Source organism: Heterocephalus glaber, unplaced genomic scaffold (assembly GCF_053883595.1).
Source record: "Heterocephalus glaber isolate CG9 unplaced genomic scaffold, H.glaber_assembly_v1.0 deba00001454, whole genome shotgun sequence".
In the NCBI taxonomy this organism is placed as follows: domain Eukaryota; kingdom Metazoa; phylum Chordata; class Mammalia; order Rodentia; family Bathyergidae; genus Heterocephalus; species Heterocephalus glaber.
The window spans coordinates 13,326,427-13,346,783 of NW_028258303.1; the positions used below are offsets into that span (position 1 = coordinate 13,326,427).

The window sequence follows — 20,357 nt, forward strand, 5'->3', positions numbered from 1 at the left end:
CTTTTGTAAACTTGGTTTTTTCTCTCATTGGAGGAGGAGCTCAGGTCCTTGCTGTTGCTGGGTGTGGGTGCTGTTCTCATGGGGGGAGCCTTGATCTTTGCCTTGGGCATTGCTTCCTGGCTCCAGTGCAGATCCCTTAGCCTGGAGGCACAAATACTTCACCCTTCTGGTGCAAACTTTCTAGCTTCCACCACTGACCTTTGGGCCTTCCCAGTGCAGATCTTCTGTGTGAACTTGCATGAGACATTGCCATGGGCTCTAGGCCTCTAGCTGGACTCCTGGAGGACATCACCTTAGGCTCTACTCCTTTGGCTGGACTTGTGCAGGACATTGCCATGTGATCCAGGCCCTCAGCTGGATTCTTTGGGCCTCTAATGTGTGGACAAATTTGCACTTCTCTGCATTTCACTTTTTGGGTGAATATTATAAAATAATCCTGTGAGTCATGTCCTGTATTAAATCTATTCCCTTGCAAACCTTGACTACAACAAATGCCCAGTAGCATTCGGGGCCTTAGAGTGGTGGAAGTAGAGACTGCACGTGGGTTTTGGAGGTTGGGGTTGAGACCATGCACATGATTAGGAATGCAGCTCCAATGTGTCTGAACAAGTGGCCAGTGTACCTGAGAAGTGAGGTTGGCAGTCTGAGCAAGTGTATGTAAGCAGCATCTGGTAGAACTTCTAAAACTAACATTAATATCACTAATGAATGTACAGCCTAGTCATCCCAGGGAATCTATTAAGTACCATGTTATAGGGAAGTAGAACAAGGTGACCCTTAGAATTCCCTCTAAAACTTGTGGCAACAGACTAGAACATGACTCTTGATTGCCAGGCCTAGCTAATACCAATGTGAAAATGAATCCTGTCATCTGGCTTAGACTGGACTCCAATTTCTATTTCCTTTTTATTGACCTTTCAGGAAATCATCTCTTGACTAGCTGTCCTCCAAATAGAGTGGACCCTTGACTTATAAACTTGTTTGGTTCCCAAGGGCTGGTTGTAACTGTCAATGCAGCTGAGTTCTGGATGTTTCCTGGGTACACATTATAAATAACAAGAGGCAGATGAATCATTCATTAATCTACCCAAGTTGTTTGTATGTCAGGCTGGTCATGACTTTTGAGAGTCCACTGTATTGAGATTCCTCAAGTCTGTAGCAAACCTTAAATGTGCTGTATGTAAAACTCTCTGGGTGGGAGTTTCTGGGAGAGGAGCTCAGCCTCTTGGCAATCCAACAATGGTTCTGAAGGTGGTTCTTTAAATCAGTGCATTCAGGTGTACTGTGAGCTTTCTTTCTGAAGCTCTCACTGTTGATTTATAGCAACATGGAATCTCCAGGTCATTTTGTTAAACTTTCTCTTTACACATAATGCTGCTGATAATTCCTATCAGATTGTCCTGTATCAGAATATTGGTATTTCCAATCGGGTTGTGATACTGAGGACAGCATCAGACATCTCCATTACCTCTCAAGGCTGTGTCCTTCCTATTGGCATCTACTGTGGAGTGGTGCAAGCTCTCCGCTATGGGCAAACAAACCCACCATACCAAATGCTGATTGTCAGTGCTTTCGTTTAGCACCATGGAAATGTTCTATGGCAGGGAATTGTCCCAGTGGAAATCCAGGAACAGGTGTCTCCTAGATAGGAAAGACTGGAATATCTTCCACATTGCTCTTCCCAAGGTAACATTAGGCTGCTCTGGAACTCAATGAGGCATTTCAAGTCTGGGATAATCGGTCTTGCTAAGTGGGGTCTGTCATGGTTGCTTTAGTCTCTAGCCCTGGGCTTGCTGGCAGAATACTTCCCATGTTTGGGCTCTTGATGTGCTAGTTTTTGTACAATGTGTTTTCATAGTATAGCTGGGGTTGACTTTAATCTCTAGGAAATGGGGCCTGCAATATCTAGTGTGAATGTGCTTAGCTCTCACTGTCTCTACAGCTCTGAATAGGGAGGATAGCTCTGGGGAGAAACCTGTTCTGGGATGGAGATGGACATCAGTAAGCTTATTTTTCTTGATCATATTGAGCAGTTGCAGATGTGCATCAGAGTCCAGTTCAGGGAATTGCTGAAAGGATGGCTGCCCACTTGGTCTTGCATGCACCTGGCTATCCTGTGGAGGGGAGTGCTGGACTAGGGTGGAGTAAGAGAATCTGAGATCCTACTTCCCAAAGGCCTTTTATGGTGGGTAAGGTGATAGAAAGCACTTAGCCACCTTTATGATTGGCCAGTTGCAAGGCTGCCTGCACCTTCAGAGCAAATATTCATTTTGGGATGCTATTCTTCACCAGCATCATGAGCTATGGTGCTCTCACAGTGGTTCTCATGACTGCAAGTCAGGCAGAATCCAGTGGAGGAAAAGGAGCTCTTTCCATCCACCTCAGGAGAGGGAATTTGTAAATTATTCCCACTACCAAAGGTGTCAAAAGCTGAAGAACAACCAGGGGTTAATAAGCTCCCCTAAGGACTTTGCATACATCAGCCAATAGCTGAGCTGCCTCTCTGGGGTTGCTTCACTAGCAGTGTGAAATTAAATGGCTTTGACTTTAATCCAGAGCACCACCAAAAGACCATTGAAAACTAAGGTGAAAAACTCTTGGCTATAACTATCTCCATGAACCCACAGATGACCACGAATATTTTTGCCAACATAGGCATACAAAGAATAGTAAAACAATAACCAAGCCATGACACTCTTCATCTTGTGGCACTGTAAAACTCTACCTGAGATACATTGCTTGCCTCTTGCTTTCTCCTCTCTTCTGTGTCCATCTCTGCTCGAGATGTTTCATCTTGGCTACTCCTCATTCTAACTGGATATGAACATATTTGCACAGGTACTAAAGTCATGAGTTGCCTCATTTCTCTTGGGAAGGCAAACAAACCCTCTGTCAGCACAGAGGAGGCTGTCATGGAATGCATACCTCCTGACTCCAGGGCCTTGCAGCAAAAATGTCTTGTAGAAGTAGGAATAAAAAGCAGATTCAGTCTTGGACTGAATGGCTTTTTTTCCCCCAAGTGTCCATTCTTTGTCGTGACTCATTGTGCTGGAGCAGACAAGTCAGCAAGGCTGCAGAGTCAGTCTTATTTCTGCCTTTGAACCCTGGTAAGTCACCACTGCTTCATCTTCCTTGCTTAACACCATTTTCTTGATTAATAGCTTGGAAATACCATGTCAACTTTGTGGTTGGATAACTTTGGTAGGGTATCCTTAGATGTTAATCTCTAAAGGAGTTGTCAATCTTTCTGACACCAGACTTGCATAGATTCAGGAATCCTGCAGGAGCAAGGACCTTGACCCCTTTAAACCTCACCTTACCTTCAGGTAAGGGAATTTGTCCTCTCCTCGTTGGTCTATTAGCCTCTTAGTCACATGGAGCCATCTCTTGGTTGACATTGGGTAGGAGGCGAGTGGAGTTGAACCCTTTTTCCATGGAATTTTTCATCATAACACAATCATTTCTGATGAAATCAACTTAAATTGACTTATGACAGCCTGACCAGTTGATCCAAGTGACTTGTGCCCTTCTGGTTTAGACAGCCTCCCACATCTTCATGTGAAGTCCTTATGAAGCAAGCCAGGTTGAAGTTTCTTTGAAATCAATTGCAGTATCAAGATCACTGTCTGGTGCCAGAACTCTTGGCTACATTGCAGCAAAGAGTGGATTTCCCCTTGGTTTTTTAACACCATAGTCTACCCAGGAAAATGCTGCTTTGGTAGTTTTGTACATGGCTTCTGTATGTGAAGTTTTTATGACCATGGGAATGCTCTGTATTGTGGATACCTGGGCCTCACTTGATCTGGGTCTTTAGATCAGGGATTAAATCATATATTTGCATGAACATTGACAATATGGTCAGGCTGATTGAGATTGTTCCATGGAGAATGGAATTGTTGCTTGCTTCACCTCAGTAAACCATGACACTAGAAGAGTGTCACTGGGTGGAGGGAGTATGTCTTTGACAAACTATGACCCTGCTCTTCCAGGATATACCTATTTTCTTCAGACTGTATGGCTCTTGCAATAATTCTTGTCCCTAATATTCATGGCTCCCTAAGCTACAATTACCCCTTCCACTGAATCAGCCTCTTACTCATTTTATAACTGACTTACCTTTGCTCAACCAGGACTGACCTGGCCTCCTATGGTGACTCGGATGTATCTATGGTGTGGTGGCATGTCTTGATGCAGGTAGATGTGCCTCGGAGCCTCAGATAAACCTCTATTTTCTGACTAGTATTCAAACTATTGGTGCCACTTGCACAGTGTTCTGGAAGTCTTCATTTTCTTGAGTACAATGAACTTTGCATTTCTCAGGCTTCTGCAGTTAAAGTTGGTTCCATTTGACCTTTTCTTCTAATAGTTTATGCACTTTATTTCTATCATTGTGATTTCAGAGTAGGATTGATTTAACATACAACTTGGAGAATTGACATTCTCTACTGAAGAGGTTAAAAAAGAATGTAACTGGGGCCAGGCCTCCCCTCGTGGGCAGGAACCAGATCCCCCCAGCCCACCGTGGGAAAAGGGACCATCGAGTCCCCAGCTGGTGGCCTGTCCCTCGTGTGGCCTCCTTGCTCAGGAGCATGGGGGACACCCTCTCCCCGCCCCCCTTCAGTGAGTGTGTGGTGGGGCTGGGGACCCTGCCCAGGGCCCAGCGTGACGGGCCTGGTTTTAGGGTCACCATGAGCCCTGTACCTTCCCTTCCTTCTCTCCCCACTGTTTCCTGCCCAGCCTCCCACAAGAATGGGGCTCAGTAGGGTCCAGGGTCTGCAGGTGGACGTGGGGAGTGGAGCTCAGCCGGCATGTGGGCTCTGCTGCCTGCCTTCCCAGCTTTTCCCTGCTCAAGAGGCCCTCCTCCCCTCTTTGCTGGTAAAATAATAATAATTCAGATAAGTGGTGTGTTTGTGTGAGTGAGACTTGCTCTTCCTCCTCTGCTCATTAGCCGAGCTCCTGATGAATGGTGGTAGGAATGGCCTGGCTAAATGAGGCCACTCTGCAGAGGAGAGGGGAGAGAGCCGCTAAGAAGTGACATGTAGGACAAAAATCTGGGAAAACTTGAGAAAACATTAATTGACGTGAAAGGAAAATAAAGGTCTCTGGATAGTAGATTATGTCTACTTTGAGAATTCCTCCAGCAACCCTTACCTAATTAGAAGAATAGAAGAACTCAACAAGACTGCAAGTGGCAACGTGGAAGTGAAAGTACTGTGTTTTTATAGAAGACGAGATAGTTCCAACACGCTTATAATGCTTGCAGACAAGCATGCTAAGGAAATTGAGGAAGAATCTGAAACAACAGTGGAGATCGACTTGACTGATAAACAGAAACATCAATTGAAACATAGGGAGCTCTTTTTGTCATGCCAATATGAATCTCTACCTGCAACACATATAGGGGGGAAATGCAGTGTTGCCCTTTTGAATGAGACAGAATGCGTGTTGTCATATCTTGAAAAAGAGGACACATTTTTCTACTCATTGGTCTATGACCCCTCAGTGAAGACCTTATTAGCTGACAAAGGTGAAATCAGAGGGGGTCCTAGATACCAAGCAGACATTCCAGAAATGGTCCTAGAAGGAGAATCAGATGAGAGGGAACAGTCGAAATTGGAGGTTAAAGTTTGGGATCCAAATAGCCCACTTACGGACCGATAGATTGACCAGTTTTTAGTTTGTAGCACGTGCCGTTAGGACATTTGCTCGAGCTCTTGATTGCAGCAGCTCTGTGAGGCAGCCGAGCTTGCACATGAGCGCAGCTGCTGCTTCCCGAGACATCACCTTGTTTCATGCTATGGATATGCTGTACAGACATGGCTATGACTTGAGCAGTGCAATTAGTGTCTTGGTACCACTTGGAGGACCTGTTGTATGCAGAGATGAAATGGAAAAATGGTCAGCCTCTGAAGCTAGCTTATTTGAAGAGGTATTGGAAAAATATGGCAAAGACTTCAATGATATACGTCAAGACATTCTCCCTTGGAAATCATTGATGAGCATCATTGAATATTATTACATGTGGAAAACTACTGACAGATATGTGCAGCAGAAATGTGTAAAAGCTGCAGAAGCTGAGAGTAAACTGAAACAAGTATATATCCCAACTTATAGCCAACCAGACCCCAACCAAATATCCACCAGCAATGGCAAGCCTGGCACTGTGAATGGAGCTGTGGGGAGCACGTTCCAGCCCCAGAAATCCCCTCTTAGGTCAAGCCTGTGAGAGCTGCTATGCTACACAATCTCACCAGTGGTATTCCTGGGGCCCACCTAACATGCAGTGTAGATTGTGTGCAACTTGTTGGCTGTATTGGAAAAAGTACAGAGGCCTAAAAATGCCCACTCAGTCAGAAGAGAAGTTATCTCCCAGCCAATCAGAGGATGCCCGAGTTACAAGTCACCTCTCCCGGCAGGCCATGCAGGGAATGCCAGTCCGAAACACTGGGAGCCCAAAGTCTGCTGTTAAGATGCGTCAAGCTTTCTTCCTCCACACATCATATTTCACAATTTGCTCGTCAGGTCTGCAAAAATACCCTTCGATTGCGGCAGGCAGCAAGACATCCGTTTGTTGCTATTAATTATGCTGCCATTAAGGCAGAATTTAAGACGTTTTTAAATTCTTAATCTTACATGTTGTGCTTTTCTGACCATTTTCTTTCTTTCCCTCTCTTTTTTGTTTGCAATAAACATAAGTTCTTGTGTTTAAAAAAGGAATGTAACACAATGAAATACTTGTTTAAATGTGAGTTCTAAATTATGGTAAACAGCAATAAGATTAATTTCATTATAAAAAGTTTAACACTTTCAAAAAAGAAAGGGATAATCATAAAAACCATTTAAGTATAGGGGGGTACAAATTGAGAATCTTAACACGGAACTTCTACCTTAAAATTGATTCATGTGAGATCAGCATAAACTGCAGATCTAATGACTTAAACCAGTATACATCATCTGCTTTTGTCAGAAAGTTAAAATTATATAAAATATAATTTCTCTTAATTCTTTATAAGCCCCTTAGCACATATAAGGAAGAGAGGTGTCTTTTTTACTACTAGTCTTTATATACATTTAAAAAGAGCTTTCTTTTTTGTTATCGGGGATCAAACTCAAGACCTTGCGCTTGCGAGGCAGGCGGTGGAACCACTGAGCTAAATCCCTGGCCCTTTGTTCTCTATTATAGGATGAAGACTTGTTCTGTTTAGGATAATTTGCAGAAACCTATATTCTTATGCCACTAACAAGACACTATCTTTAGATTATTTCAGTGGTATAACATTCTCATGCAACTGTTTAAGATAGATGACTTACGGAGTTTCAATTTACATTTTATATTTAATGTCCTGTTAAGGTTTTCTAAATCAGTCTTTTAGTCTTAGCTTCTTAAGTAATGTGGTGGTATCTGTCTTGTCATTTCTTATTTGGTTTCCTGTCTTCCCTGAAAACCTACATTTCTCTTAATGACAATATCCTTTTCTTAGAGCATGGGCCAGTAATCTTTTTGTGTAATTTTGTGTAAAGGGACACATTATAAACATTTCAGGATCTGTGGGTGGTTTGTTTTGTCTCAACTTCAGTTTGAGAAAGCATCCATTGACAATATGTATGTGGGGAAAATGGAGCAACCCACCAAATTTGACCTGTGGGGCATAGGTGGCCAGCCTTTGCCATAGAACAGACCTAAATATGAGAGTCATTTGGAAAAAACTGGTCTCTAGTCAGATATGGTGACTGACTCAGAACCTAGCAGCTAATCATGCTAAAGACTGACATTGAACACTGAATTCAGCTAATTCTCTTCCTTTAAATAAGATTCTTCTAAAACTCAAGTCATTGTGCTTTTCATCAGGGATAATTTATCTTCATTTAAGAATTTGCTTGAGTATTGTTATTAAGAGTAATAACATGATAGCCATACAATTTAATAGCCAATCAATTTTTAATATAATAGAATTAAAACATTTAAAATAAGTACTCACTATCCACTCCAGTTAATTCATGTAAGTCATACCAATTATAGAACAGGAAAAATTTTAGTGTAATTTAAAATATATTTCCACTTTGGTCAATATTTTACACTTATGCATATATTCTATAGTAGAAGCAGAATTTGTCTAAACATTACCTCCTTAAAACCTTGAGGTGCATATTAGAGCCATAAGCAATAAATGACATATATAGTATAGGCCTTTCAAAATTGTCATTTCACTGGTACAATAAAGTGACCAAGGTCTATAACTGTACAGTGCCTAGACATTGCAGTAAGAATCATTATTGTCTTAGCTATAGAATGGTTAATATTCTACAAGGGCCCATGAGGTTAGTAATACTATGTTATATCTTGACATAATTTTTAAGTTGTACAATAGCACAAACAACTTTAAAGGGCTAGGGATGTAGCTCTGTGGTGCCATACCTGCCTGGCAAGTGCAAGGTCCCGAGTTTGATTTCTAGTTCTGGGGGGAAAGAACAACTTTAAGGTCACGTTATATTTGCTAATTAGTGGACAAAAGAAAACTTACATCTTTGTACAAAAATACAAGTTAAATATAAACATAAAGTAGTCACAATTTTATGCAAATGTTTTATGTGATCTTTAGTTATATAATGTTTCTTAGTTCTGGTATGTGTGAAAAGCTCATTACTAGATTTACTACTTATTGGAAAAGGACCCTAAAAAGCTTACTTTAGCATTAATCTATTAATCTTTTACAATAGTTATGTATGTTGCCTAATTTGGGATCACCTAAACATGGGAAATGAAAAAAAGGCAGTATGTCCATAAACCAACAAATAATCTGGCTGTAATGTATCATAAAACGGAAACTCCACACATGTGTACAACAAACATTATGTATTATATGCATAAATGTTAGTTATGTCAGAGGCATGATGAACTGTGTTCAGAAGCATCATTTTTTCCTGGTCTTTCCTCCAAGCCGTTATTGTACTCTGTTCTGCTGGAATAGAATAGCCTGGAACTGGATATTTCCTACCATAGTATGTTTCAATTAGAGAAATTCCTGCTATGATATATTTTCCTTTGAAGGTACCCAAATGAGCCCATGCCCCTATGCCAGCAGTCTCTTGGGAAGAGACTCCTCTGTAGCCAAAATTGTGTAACTTGTATTCTATACCACCTAAGTTACAGGCAATGTATCAAATGTTTGTCCAATATTTTCTTCTCTCTAGAATGTGTGGCCACTGTGATTGGATACCAGGATTGAACAAGAATAATTTCAATCCAATTTGTAAACTAGTAGCACTCTGGCTCTGTGTTTCCACTGTGAAGGGAACATTTCTTCTGGGAATGACAGCCCCCGGGAACTACATTGATATGACTATTGGAAGATGCCCATTGTGTTTCTCATTAATGCCCATTATATTTCTCATTAAAGACGTTGTCCTAGAAATGTTTTTTGTATACCTATTTGGCTTCCTGGATTTTCACAACTGTACCTTTTAAGTGTAGTACTTATTAAGTATGTATTGCCCCATTGCTTAAGGAAGAGGGGAAAATGGGCCAAGGCAGTGTTGCAGTCTGAGAGCTCCCTCCCTGTCCACCTGGAGAGAGGGCAGGGCAGGGCAGGGCCATGTGTCCTAGTTGACCTTTCTTGGGCTCCTTTTTAACTGAAACCAAAGTAAAAATCATATTCTAATTCCTTAGGATGTTTAAGCTGCTATCTTGAGCTTGACATATACTCTGGAACACCAAGGGGAAGACCCAGCCAACAGTGGTCAGAAGCAACTTTAAAAAAGGTGGCAGATCTGCAAAGTGAAGGACTAGCTGAGTAGCAGCATGGCTAAAAACTGCTGTAGTCAGTGTTGGCAAGGGAAATAGATTTAATACAGGACATACAATTTATAGGATTATAATAGTCGCCCAAAAAGTCAAATCCAGAGGAGTGCAAGAGATCTAGCTGCACACTAGAGACCCAAAGAATCCAGCCAAGGTCCTGGATCCCACAAAATGTCCCATACAAGTCCAGCTGAAGGCCTAGAGTTCAAGGCATTGTCCTCCATGAGTCCAGCTGGTAGCCTAGAGCCCACAGCAATATCTCATGCTTGTCTGTACTGAGGATCTGCAATGGGAAGGACCAAAGGCCAATGGTGGAAGCTAAAAAGCCTGCATCAGTAGGGTGTCACTAGGCTTAGTGTCATGAAACTGAGGGATCTACACTGGAGCCAGGAAGTGATGCTCACAGCAAAGATCAGAGCTCCCTTGACAAGAACAGTAGCCAATCCCAGCAACAGCAAAGACCCAAGCTCCTCCTCCAGTGAGAGAAAAGCAAAGTTTACAACAGGAAAACCACCCATGGCAAGCTCCTCCAAGAAAATCAACAGCCAACAATCTTCCCCCTCCAGTTCTCTTTTTTGTTTTTGTTGGTACTGGGGATCGAACTTGGAACCTTGTGGTTGCAAGGCAGGCGGTGGAACCACTGATCAATCCCCGGCCCCTCCAGTTCTTTCTATGCCATTGGCAGCAATCCTTAGGTGGGTCTTCCATGCCCAAACTGCACTGATTCAGTTCAGCTGGGCATTCCAAGTTGACCATTAGCGTCAGTCTGGATCTAATGTCTCCAACATACGAGAAACACTGACCATCCTGGTCAATCTGGGTTTTTCTGGGCACTTAAGGTTTGGATACTTGGTAATGATCCTCTTTTTAAGGAAGGATAAAAGCAAGATTGGAGACTCAGCACATAGCTATGCTCAGGAATGTGAGTTCATCTGGGTCAATAGCAGAAACAAATGCCATATACAGCGATTCTTCAGTTCATGAACTGAATTCTTTCCAAGTTCTGGTCACAAACCTAATTAGACGAGTCACATTTCCCCACAAGGTCAACATTAAACCTAACTTTTGAATTTGATTTGGTTCTCATCCTGTTTGTTTCGTAGCCTGAACCATGGAAAAGTAAGTTTGTGAACTGAGGCACCACTGTAGTGGAATGTGAGATCAGAAGTGGGGAATTTTGAAAAACATTTGGACTGGAGCCATCTTGGAAGTAAAAATTATCAATCTCAAACTTGTCTTCTGCATTCTCTATATGTTCAAAGTGGAACTCCACAGAGAAATCGAGGAAATGTGAATGTCAGGCTTCTCATGAACCAAATCTTGCTTTCTCAACCTCAATGAAGGGAACACAAGGAAAAATGACTATGCATGTCTCTCCTGGAGTTCTGGTTTAACCATTTGTAATATGCAGTCCCTATATATGAACCTTTAATGAGGTTTGAGTGGGGAAAAGGTCGCTGAAGGTCAGGCCACAAGATCTAACATGTATGTGTTCTGGCCTGGAGCTTCAGAGATTTCCTTGGTCTTTGTTGTTTTTATTTTCTGCTTATTTTAGGACAATGGGAGGATTGGTCCTGGGGTGTTGCCCAAATTCAGGTAGACTGAGGCAGAGTGGTCTCCTAGTCCCAATTTTTCTGCCTGTACTATATGGTAAAGACTGACAGTTCTGCCTTGATCCTCAGAGCACCTGATTCTTAACATACGGGACACTATTTTTTTCAGTCTTAATAGCTTCTGACTTGTCTAGTTTGACTCTGGGATTAACCTAGGGGTTGCTTTGCTGGTATTTGCCTTGCAACTATACGGTGTATTTCTGGCTAAAATGTTTGAGATTGTTTATCATAACCATATACTGAGCATAAAATGTATAACTCCTCTATTTCGGGGACCATATTCATTACATGCAAATTATAATGTTAACTCACAGTAGGATTAAGCCAAAAAGCATGATTTTCTTTGCCATGACTTTTAAAACTATTGCCTACATACAAAAAGGTGCACATGAATCCAACTGAATCCAGTTTTTTTGACTGCCTAAATTTATATTCCTGAGTCCTGAAATATATTTTTCAGCTGTCCTCTATTTTAACGGCAATTGTCAACATTGTTTTGCTTTGTGATTTAGTAGGTGAATCCCCACCCCCTCAATGAAGGTACAAAATGTAATGTCCTAGAAAAATTGGATACAACATTTCTACCTCTACCATCATAATGAATTTGAAGGTTTGAGAAAGAATCCTCAAGTATTAGCACAAGAGGGAAGCTTATTGAAGCAGGATATTTCCATGGTCTCATAAAGAGGTAGTGACTCACCAGTAGTCAGAATGTTTCTGTGCATTTAATCACACAAAAGAATCACGGTGAGTACAAGTCAAGGGGAGAAAGTCCTCTGCAGCAAATTGAAGTGGGAGCTGTAGGAGTAGTAGAGAGGAACAACCCACAGTGCAGGTCTGACCCTATGAAGGAAAGGAGAAATGTTGAGTAGAAAGTGGCTTAGTCTGTGGGGCAATGATCAGGGTTTTGGCAAAGATAATGCCAGGTAACATCCCAAATGGTCCATCAGCCTCATGTGTTCAAACTGAGGTTGCCTTAGCATTCAACAGCACTCAGGGATCTACTGGAGATGTCGCTTAGGAAGTGTGACATTGGCCACTTTGGTTGGTCCCTGTGGATCAGTATAGCAAAGTAGATCTGCATACCACAGAGGCCCAACTCCTTACTCCATAGGTCTCTTCCTGAGAGGAGCTCAAAAGAGGATGCTAGTGGAATGAAATGCAGCTGACCTTGGGTCACCATCAACATCCATCCTCTGGTGCCTGCCCTATCCATTGTGAATACTAGTAACTCCCAGCTATCACCTTGGTTGAGGGATGGTGCTTACATATTTGTAGTCACCCAAAGTTTACCCTAAGGGGGTCTGAATCTCCAATGAGTAAAGTTTTACTCCTGGGCTGAGAATGAGATGTAAATGGGGTGGGAAAAATCCGAAGAAGCCCAACTGTATCAGCTGAGTTCCTATGTGATCCAGGAGTAAATCCATCTTCCTTAGAATGAGTCCATTTTCTGTCAATAAGTATGACTTGCAAAGTGACCCAGTTCCCATTTGCAGTGATGGACAATGGGGTTCACTCTAGATTTTACCACTCAGTTCTTGAACCCATATAGCCTTCCTATTGGGGAAATGGTACCGTGTAAGCACCTCTTTAACAGTATCATGAAAGAAGGCATCTCAAATTTAAAACATACTTAGGAGTTCTGTGCTTTTTGAAGTCTGGCTTGAACATTGTATGAGAATACTTGTGAGTGTTGTGATACAAAGAATAGACCTTCTGCTACGGGTCCCACTGTGTACCTTCTCTAGGATGCTAGGCTGCTGTAGAGATGCTTTGTTGTGAAGAGTTCGATGCTGGGTACTCAATGTTGCAGAAGATTCCAAAGGAGTGTTATTGGTATAAGTGGACAGGTTGTCTTTTGTGCTTGCAAAGTCCAAGGTTATATATCTATCCCTGTGAACTTTTACTGCAATCTTTAGATAAAAGCAGGTTCATGTAGTCAAAGCTCAAGTAGCAACTTGGTCTCCTTAACCAATAGTGTGGTATTAAGATTCAGTGTTTGTCTCTTCCAGGCTGGGCATTTAGAGGCAGTAGTAGTGAGAATTCTCTTAGAAAGTGGCTATCTGTTTTTGGTCATATACATATTTTTTTTGTCATCACAGCCACTGTGTTCATGTTCTATTAGCTGTGGATGAAGGTTGAAAGGTATGTAGTTGGTTGCTCACTGCTTCTTGTGATTCATGTTTATTGAGATGTCATACAATGACACATGGAAACAAGCACATGTCTTCATGTCTTTAATTTCTAGTCCTTTTTCATCCAGGTCACTGAGCAGATGGCAGGCTTTTGGCTACAGGCCAGTCATTGGTATATATTTGCATCTGGGGGTGCCTATTACTCCAAGTTTGACACTTCTAGCTATTTCCCAAGACTCAATTTCTATTCCCTGTGCATGGGCCCTGTAGGTGTATTATCTTGGCTTCTATAAAAATAGAGCATGTCTGTGACACTTTGGAAATGGACATCTTTTTTTTTTTTTCCCAGCAAACACTTTTCATAAGAATACAAAATTCACACTAGAGGCACGTTTTGGGGAATGTAAATAAACTATCACAAGTAATTATTCTGCTGGAAGAATAAAATAAGGCTCTTTTAGAGTATATATGTACAGAGGGAATGATTTAAAATTTATGATTTACCACCACTTCATATTGTATTAAGCACTCAGAATAGGCATCTAATTAAAAAGCCAGCTAAAAGGCATTTGAACTTATACATGAACTTTATGGATTGTAAGGTTTGTTATATAACAGTAATTTCAACAATAGAAATGAACAGGAAGAGATTTCTCAAAATATTTATGTCTGATAAAAATCAAAGGAACTTTACATTTAAAGATTGTTACTGAGGAACTACATGGCAGACAGGCTACCACATAACACAAAAACAAGTTCTACACAGCTAAAACAGCACTGGCCTTTTCAATCACCTTTCCTGTTACCACCACACCTTTTCATATGACCTTTCCAGTATTCAAATGAAAAAATCCTGTCTTCTCCTTCAAAAGGAATTGAGAGAAACCAAACAAACTCAAAGTTGACTCCACCATAAACCTCAAATGTGGTTTAATAAGAACAAAGAAACCCAACAATTATACATAGTGTCCCTTAACACAGAACAGACACATCCAACATTATCAGAAAGGCATTTCTTCATGGATTATGTACACTGGTTAATAAGAATTGCTGTATTTGAGAAGGCGCACCTGTGATTTAAGGCTTAAATGGTATTACATATGCAAGTCAAAGAAAGCTCTAGGAATTCACTTCTATCAAAATGGAATTTACCCAAAACTAGCCTTCTAAGTACAGATTTCTACTTGGGAAACCATTGAGAATTTCCATTCCCAACTCCTTTTTTTAAAAAAACAAAAACAAAAATTCTTAAGTAGGTCTCATAAATCAAAAGAAAATTGCTAATGTAACTGTCCAATGACTAGGTGATACAAATTCACAAGCTTAAAAGCCTCACAGAAATGACAGTGTAATTTCTGTGTCTGAAAAACTAAACAAAATTACAATGGTAGATGCATTTTTAAAAAGGTATCTGCCACCACCTCATGAGCCAATCAATGATTTATTAGCAAGGCCATCTCCATGGATGCTGTAGAACCCATATAACTTACTCTGCAGAAGTTTTTTTTTCTTCCTTAAAACAATACATGAAAATGACTCTCATAAAGATGTATAATATATTCATATATAAAATACCTGATGTTACAAATCACAAAAATCTTTCTTTGAAAAAGAGACTTCATTTCTAGGACCAAAAACCTTAAATTTTTATCTTGAGAGTGCAAATATGTGTTAGATGTTTTGAAACTACAGAAATAGCCATTAACCCTCACAATACAAAAGAATTTCTCAAAAAAGAAAATCATTGTGTTCAAATTATAGAAGTAATGTTTACATTAAAACTACCCACCTTCCCATCAAATTTAACAATTCAATTGTTAAGGTCTGAAAAAGGGAAAAATTAAGCAAAGCATCACTACAACGGTTGTTACCCCTCATCATGTCTCCCAGCTACATTTAATTCTTATTAGGTTTGTTTAGAAATATAACAATATAGCTTTCTTTTCTTCCCATGTGAGACTTTACTGTTCTTCAAGCCAAGATGGGGCATTCACTCCATGAGTTCTCAACTTGATATGGAACTGTTTAAGAGTCTGTTCAAGCTGCTTCTAATTCTCAGTAAAGTAGGTGGCAGTGGCATTGTGGAAAAGGATCAGGAGATTGTGCAGTACTTTAACCCTATTTCCTTCTAGAAACTTCAATTTGATGGAAACATTGTGCATTTTATCATTTTTTTCCTTATGTGCTTGGAACAGATGTTGTGACTGCTCAGTTTTTGGCAAAGTGCTTGCATCACATGGTCCAAGATTCAATTCTTCCGAATCAGTGTGACATGCATGATATTCAATCCTAGCACTTTCATATTTCAGTCATTAATGTATCTGCAATTCACCAAAGTGTTCATACTGGCAATAAAACTATTAATGGCTCCAAGAAGAGTCTCTCTACTTTTTGCCAGCAGCTTCTGGTTATTGGCATTATAGCCAAATTCTTCCTGGAATTCTGCAGACTTCAAACTGAGGTCAGTAAATGCTGACCAAGCTGCCTCTGGGTATGCACCATCTGGAGAAGCTGGGTTGACAATGTATGAGTTAGTCTTAGAATATTTTTGTATTTTTTCTTGTTCTCAATATATCAATCTGAGCTTCAAGTTCAAGGTCCACAGTTCTTGAGCCAGAGATAATTAGTAGAATACACTTGTGTTCAGACTCCATTTTCTAATAAGTTCTAACTTTCCCATTGCAAGATTTTAAATTTCATCTGCTAGAATAGCTAGTCCACTTTGTGTTCTCTAGCCACCATGATATGCTCCTGCTTTAGTAACCTCCTGTCAAAACCATTAGATGTAATCTGAGTTTGAGAGACTCAGTCTAGATAGCAATGAACTCTTCAAATCCTTATTAAAGCCGTATTCATGAAGGTCATCAACTTCTCCATTACTAGTCACTGGAATTTCTGCTGCTGAGTATTTGGGAGACTCTTGAGCCATGGTAGACTCCCATCTATGGGGAACCTTGCAGCTCTCAAGTTATTTTGAGACCCTAGCAGCTCTATTATCCCTGTTGCTGCTCTCTGGAATCGCCTTAACCTGGCAAGAAGTAAACAGAACCATGATGCCAACTTCTTCCTTCTCCTCCTGCGTGCATCTCAGATCCTAGGGATGAGGAGCAACTACAAGCTGTCACAGGCTCACAGTGACCAGCCAGCGAGGACACTCAGACTGGCAATCTCTCAACCTGGCCCCAGAACCAGCACCAAGAGTCTGGACATCTCATCTTTAACAAGTATTTAGGAAAGAGACCCAGGTATTTCTCAATCTGAGAACAGTTGGGGTTGATGGAAGTTTTTAAACTGCTGCAGAATGTGGGATTGATTCAGGAATATACCTGCATCTGGTGTTTGAGCTCTTCTGATGAGGGTGTGAGCTGATTTGATAATGGGGAAACCTAGAAGTATTTGGGATGCTCACTTACTAGTAAATGTTGACAAAGGGTCACTTGGCCTGGCTGGTGAGATACTGCATGACCTCTAATGGCTGGGCTTGTAGCACAGTCTGTGAGCCACTACATGAGATGGGAATTAATGCTCTGATGTGTTCTGAGCAGAGCGCAGAAGCTTAGTTGCCTGGGAGAGGGGAGGTAGACACAGATGTAAACATTACATCCTGTTCCTTGCTGTGTATGCAGTACCTTCTCAGGGTTCCCTCTCATGGAGAATCATCTCAATGTTGACATCTCAACAATCACTTTGGTAGTACTGAAGCTTATTCTCTAGTGGATTCCAAGGGACAAGTTCATTAAAACAATGTTATCCTACAGTTTGACACTGGCTCATGGTCTTATTCTTTGAGGTCAGTTCTGCTGGATCTTAGGGTCATTTTTACAGTTTTTAATACTTCATTGTTTTGGGTTCTTATTGCCCCTGAAGTTGGTCTGGTGTCTTTCCAAAAATACTGAGATGACTTTGTGAATTCCAGCATAGACATGGGGTAGCCATTATAAGGAGATGGGAATGTGAAGCTCCTAATGTTTGAAAACTTGCTGCTGTCTTGGTTTTTCCCAGGTAGTGGGAATCATATTGGTTATGGGAGTGGTGAAAGAACAATGAATATAAGGTAAAATAAAAATTGAGCTTATTCAATGTTGAATACCACTTGTTTGACCTCTTGACCCACATCTATACAATATATGGTGCCTCTGAGGAGATTAAATCTTAATTAGAAGAATATGATCAAGTATAGAAGAATATGACCAAGTAGAAGCAATCAGATATATTTAAAAATCTATCTTGTCAAAGGCTAATGGGTTGGGGCAAAGTATCATGACATGACAAGGCTGAGTATTTCTACATTCTGTGGCCAGAGTGAGGAGGACATGAGAGGAAGACCAGCTTTTGTGGAGAAAGCCACCCATATGATTGAAGGCACACCCATATTGTAGGTTGGCCTGTGACACTATTGCGTGAGATTGGACAATTCTCAGAAGCAGGCTAGAGACTATAGGACATGACTAGGTTGGGTGTGCCTGCTCCCTGACTCTACCTGTGGTCTGGGGAAGCTCTTTCCTGTTTTAGGTGGGCAGGAGGCTGAGTGTAACTCCATGGCCTGTTGAGGGTACAGGGATACACCTTGGTCTCATAAGGGAATATAGGAAAATGGAGGAAGTGTCTTTGCTGATCAACTCCTAGTGTTTGTAGTTCTCTGTATTTCTGCCTGAAATCCTGCTACTTGCCAGTCTTTTTAGTCTTGTCCTTTATCTTGACAACCAGTAATTGTTTGCTATTGACAAGAATCTACCGACAATGGAGGAGGGCGTATAGAGCAGTTGTTGGCTTCTTTCTCACGTTGATCCCATGACTCTTCAAAACAGATTCCCAGCTCAATCTCATAATCTGCTTTTTCTTTGCATCAAGTTGTGGGATCCTGCGCCTGGTCTCCTTGGATAGCACTTTGCATAAAGCAGAATTTGGTAAGAACTAATGGCTGTACAAAGTTGTATCAGATGAAGGGATCATAATGTGAAGGTTAGAGGTATAAAGACTCTGCTGGATTCTTGGGTTCTTAACAACTGCTCAAGTGTCCTGAAGTCTGTTTATGAAACATATTGGGAATGCAATGAAATCACTCTTATGTGCTAGATATGTTACAGCTTTTGGGGGTAGAGATAGACGTTTCCTCAGGAAATGCAGGGAAAGGTACCAGCCCTCTGAAATGTACCCACGAATTCCCTGATTATTGAAGGAGGTGTTTAAGTGTGGTCATCACCAGTGATCTCAGAAATGGACCAGTGGTCTGAGCTGTGTGTTTGAGTCAACTAACACATAATAGCTAAATAAGATTTTGATGGTCTTCTTGGTTTTACCAGTTAGGCCAAGTTGAAGGGTTTTAAGGGGTCAATAAGTAAAGCTGAAGGTGGATCTGGGGCTTTGAGTGATAGGTGCATGTGAGAAAGTAGCAGTGATTGCACATCATATCCATGTTGTCTGGAGGACATTTGTCAGGTGCTTCCTAAACAGCTCTTCCCAAATTTCCAGCCACATACCCCTGATACCCTTATGGAGACATTTCCCCTCAAATATTCCATGTTCCTATGCTGGTTCCTATGATTGCTGTGAGTAGTTTAGGGAAGGGCATGCAATCAAGTTGGGCATGCCACAAAAACCCAAGGCCACTTTGGTGGACTTGGCTAATGTTTCCAGAAATCCTCAGAAGAAATGTTGGAAAGTCAGTGCAGAAATGAGTACTTACAGGAACATAGAGCCTGGAATTTCCCATGGTGAGGGGCTCAGTGTGGACCCTGAGAACTAAGCAGATGCTATGCAGGGTGTGGAAGATAGAAACAACAAATCTGGTTTTTGGTGAAACTAAACCTTTTGGTCTAGGAGCATCGGATCATGGGGAGTCTGTGCTGCATTTTGATCAATTTTTGATACAGTCAAATAGAACTGCTGAGGATGTGTATATTAAATGGATCCCCTCCTTTATTTTCAAGGTTAAAATCAACTTGAGAATTACATTTGGTAGAAGAACTGAGCAAGATAAAGGCTTGTCAGACAAAACACTTGAAATACAGGAGTAGGAGGTATAGAGACTGCTGAGAGAGAAAGGCTGTTCCTACACCAGTATAACATTGAAATCATCCCGTATGCACGTGAATGTTCTGCTTGTATTTACATTTAGCCGCTTATGAGCCATTTGATAGACAACATGTTGCTTCAGAAAGAATGACACCAATAAGCTAGGTAGCTACCACTGTTCTTGTGACTTCTATTCACAACTGATTATAATTAAGGAAGAAACTTAAAAAAAATGCAGAGCTGTAGCATGTATATTTCACATACATCTGGGAATTACACAGGAAATGGGTAAATCTGAAACAGGTGGCCTAGAATTCCAGCTTATGCGTAATATCTGGAACTAACAATATAATTCTAGAAGTGAAAAGATGAATAAAAAAACCCGTGAAAGTTGTGGGAAGGCAAACTTATGGTAGCTAAAGGGTGGAGAGAAGAGTTTATCATCCTGACTCCAGATTGCTGCAGGTCTAGAGTTGTATTTGAAGATCAGCCTTTTCCCCTTCTCTTTCTTTATCAGGAAAGATAAAGGAGGACATCTTTGGAAATTTTGTGCTGCTTCTCCACAAATCTGGTAGGCCAGAGATGTCACCTCTATTGCTTCTCAATTGCCTTTTTGCTCAAGATAATCTTTAATTAACCGGGCATCTCGTACACTGGTTAATCTTCTACAGTGTTGTTTGAAGCTGGTTGCTTCTCCTTTCCCATGGTTAGTGATCTTGTTCCTCTGAGCGCATTCTACTTCAGGTCTGGGAGTATGCACCTTGTTAATAGAAAGAAAGTGTTCTGGAAATGTCA

General features: G+C 41.0%; 2 pseudogenes; one reads left to right on the forward strand and one right to left on the reverse strand.

The window, feature by feature from the left end:
- The first annotated feature begins 1,584 nt into the window (after positions 1-1,584).
- On the forward strand, positions 1,585-16,154 carry LOC147827143 (metastasis-associated protein MTA3 pseudogene; annotated as a pseudogene).
- LOC101724537 (arfaptin-1 pseudogene) lies at positions 15,509-16,479 on the reverse strand (annotated as a pseudogene).
- Between the last annotated feature and the right edge of the window lie 3,878 nt (positions 16,480-20,357).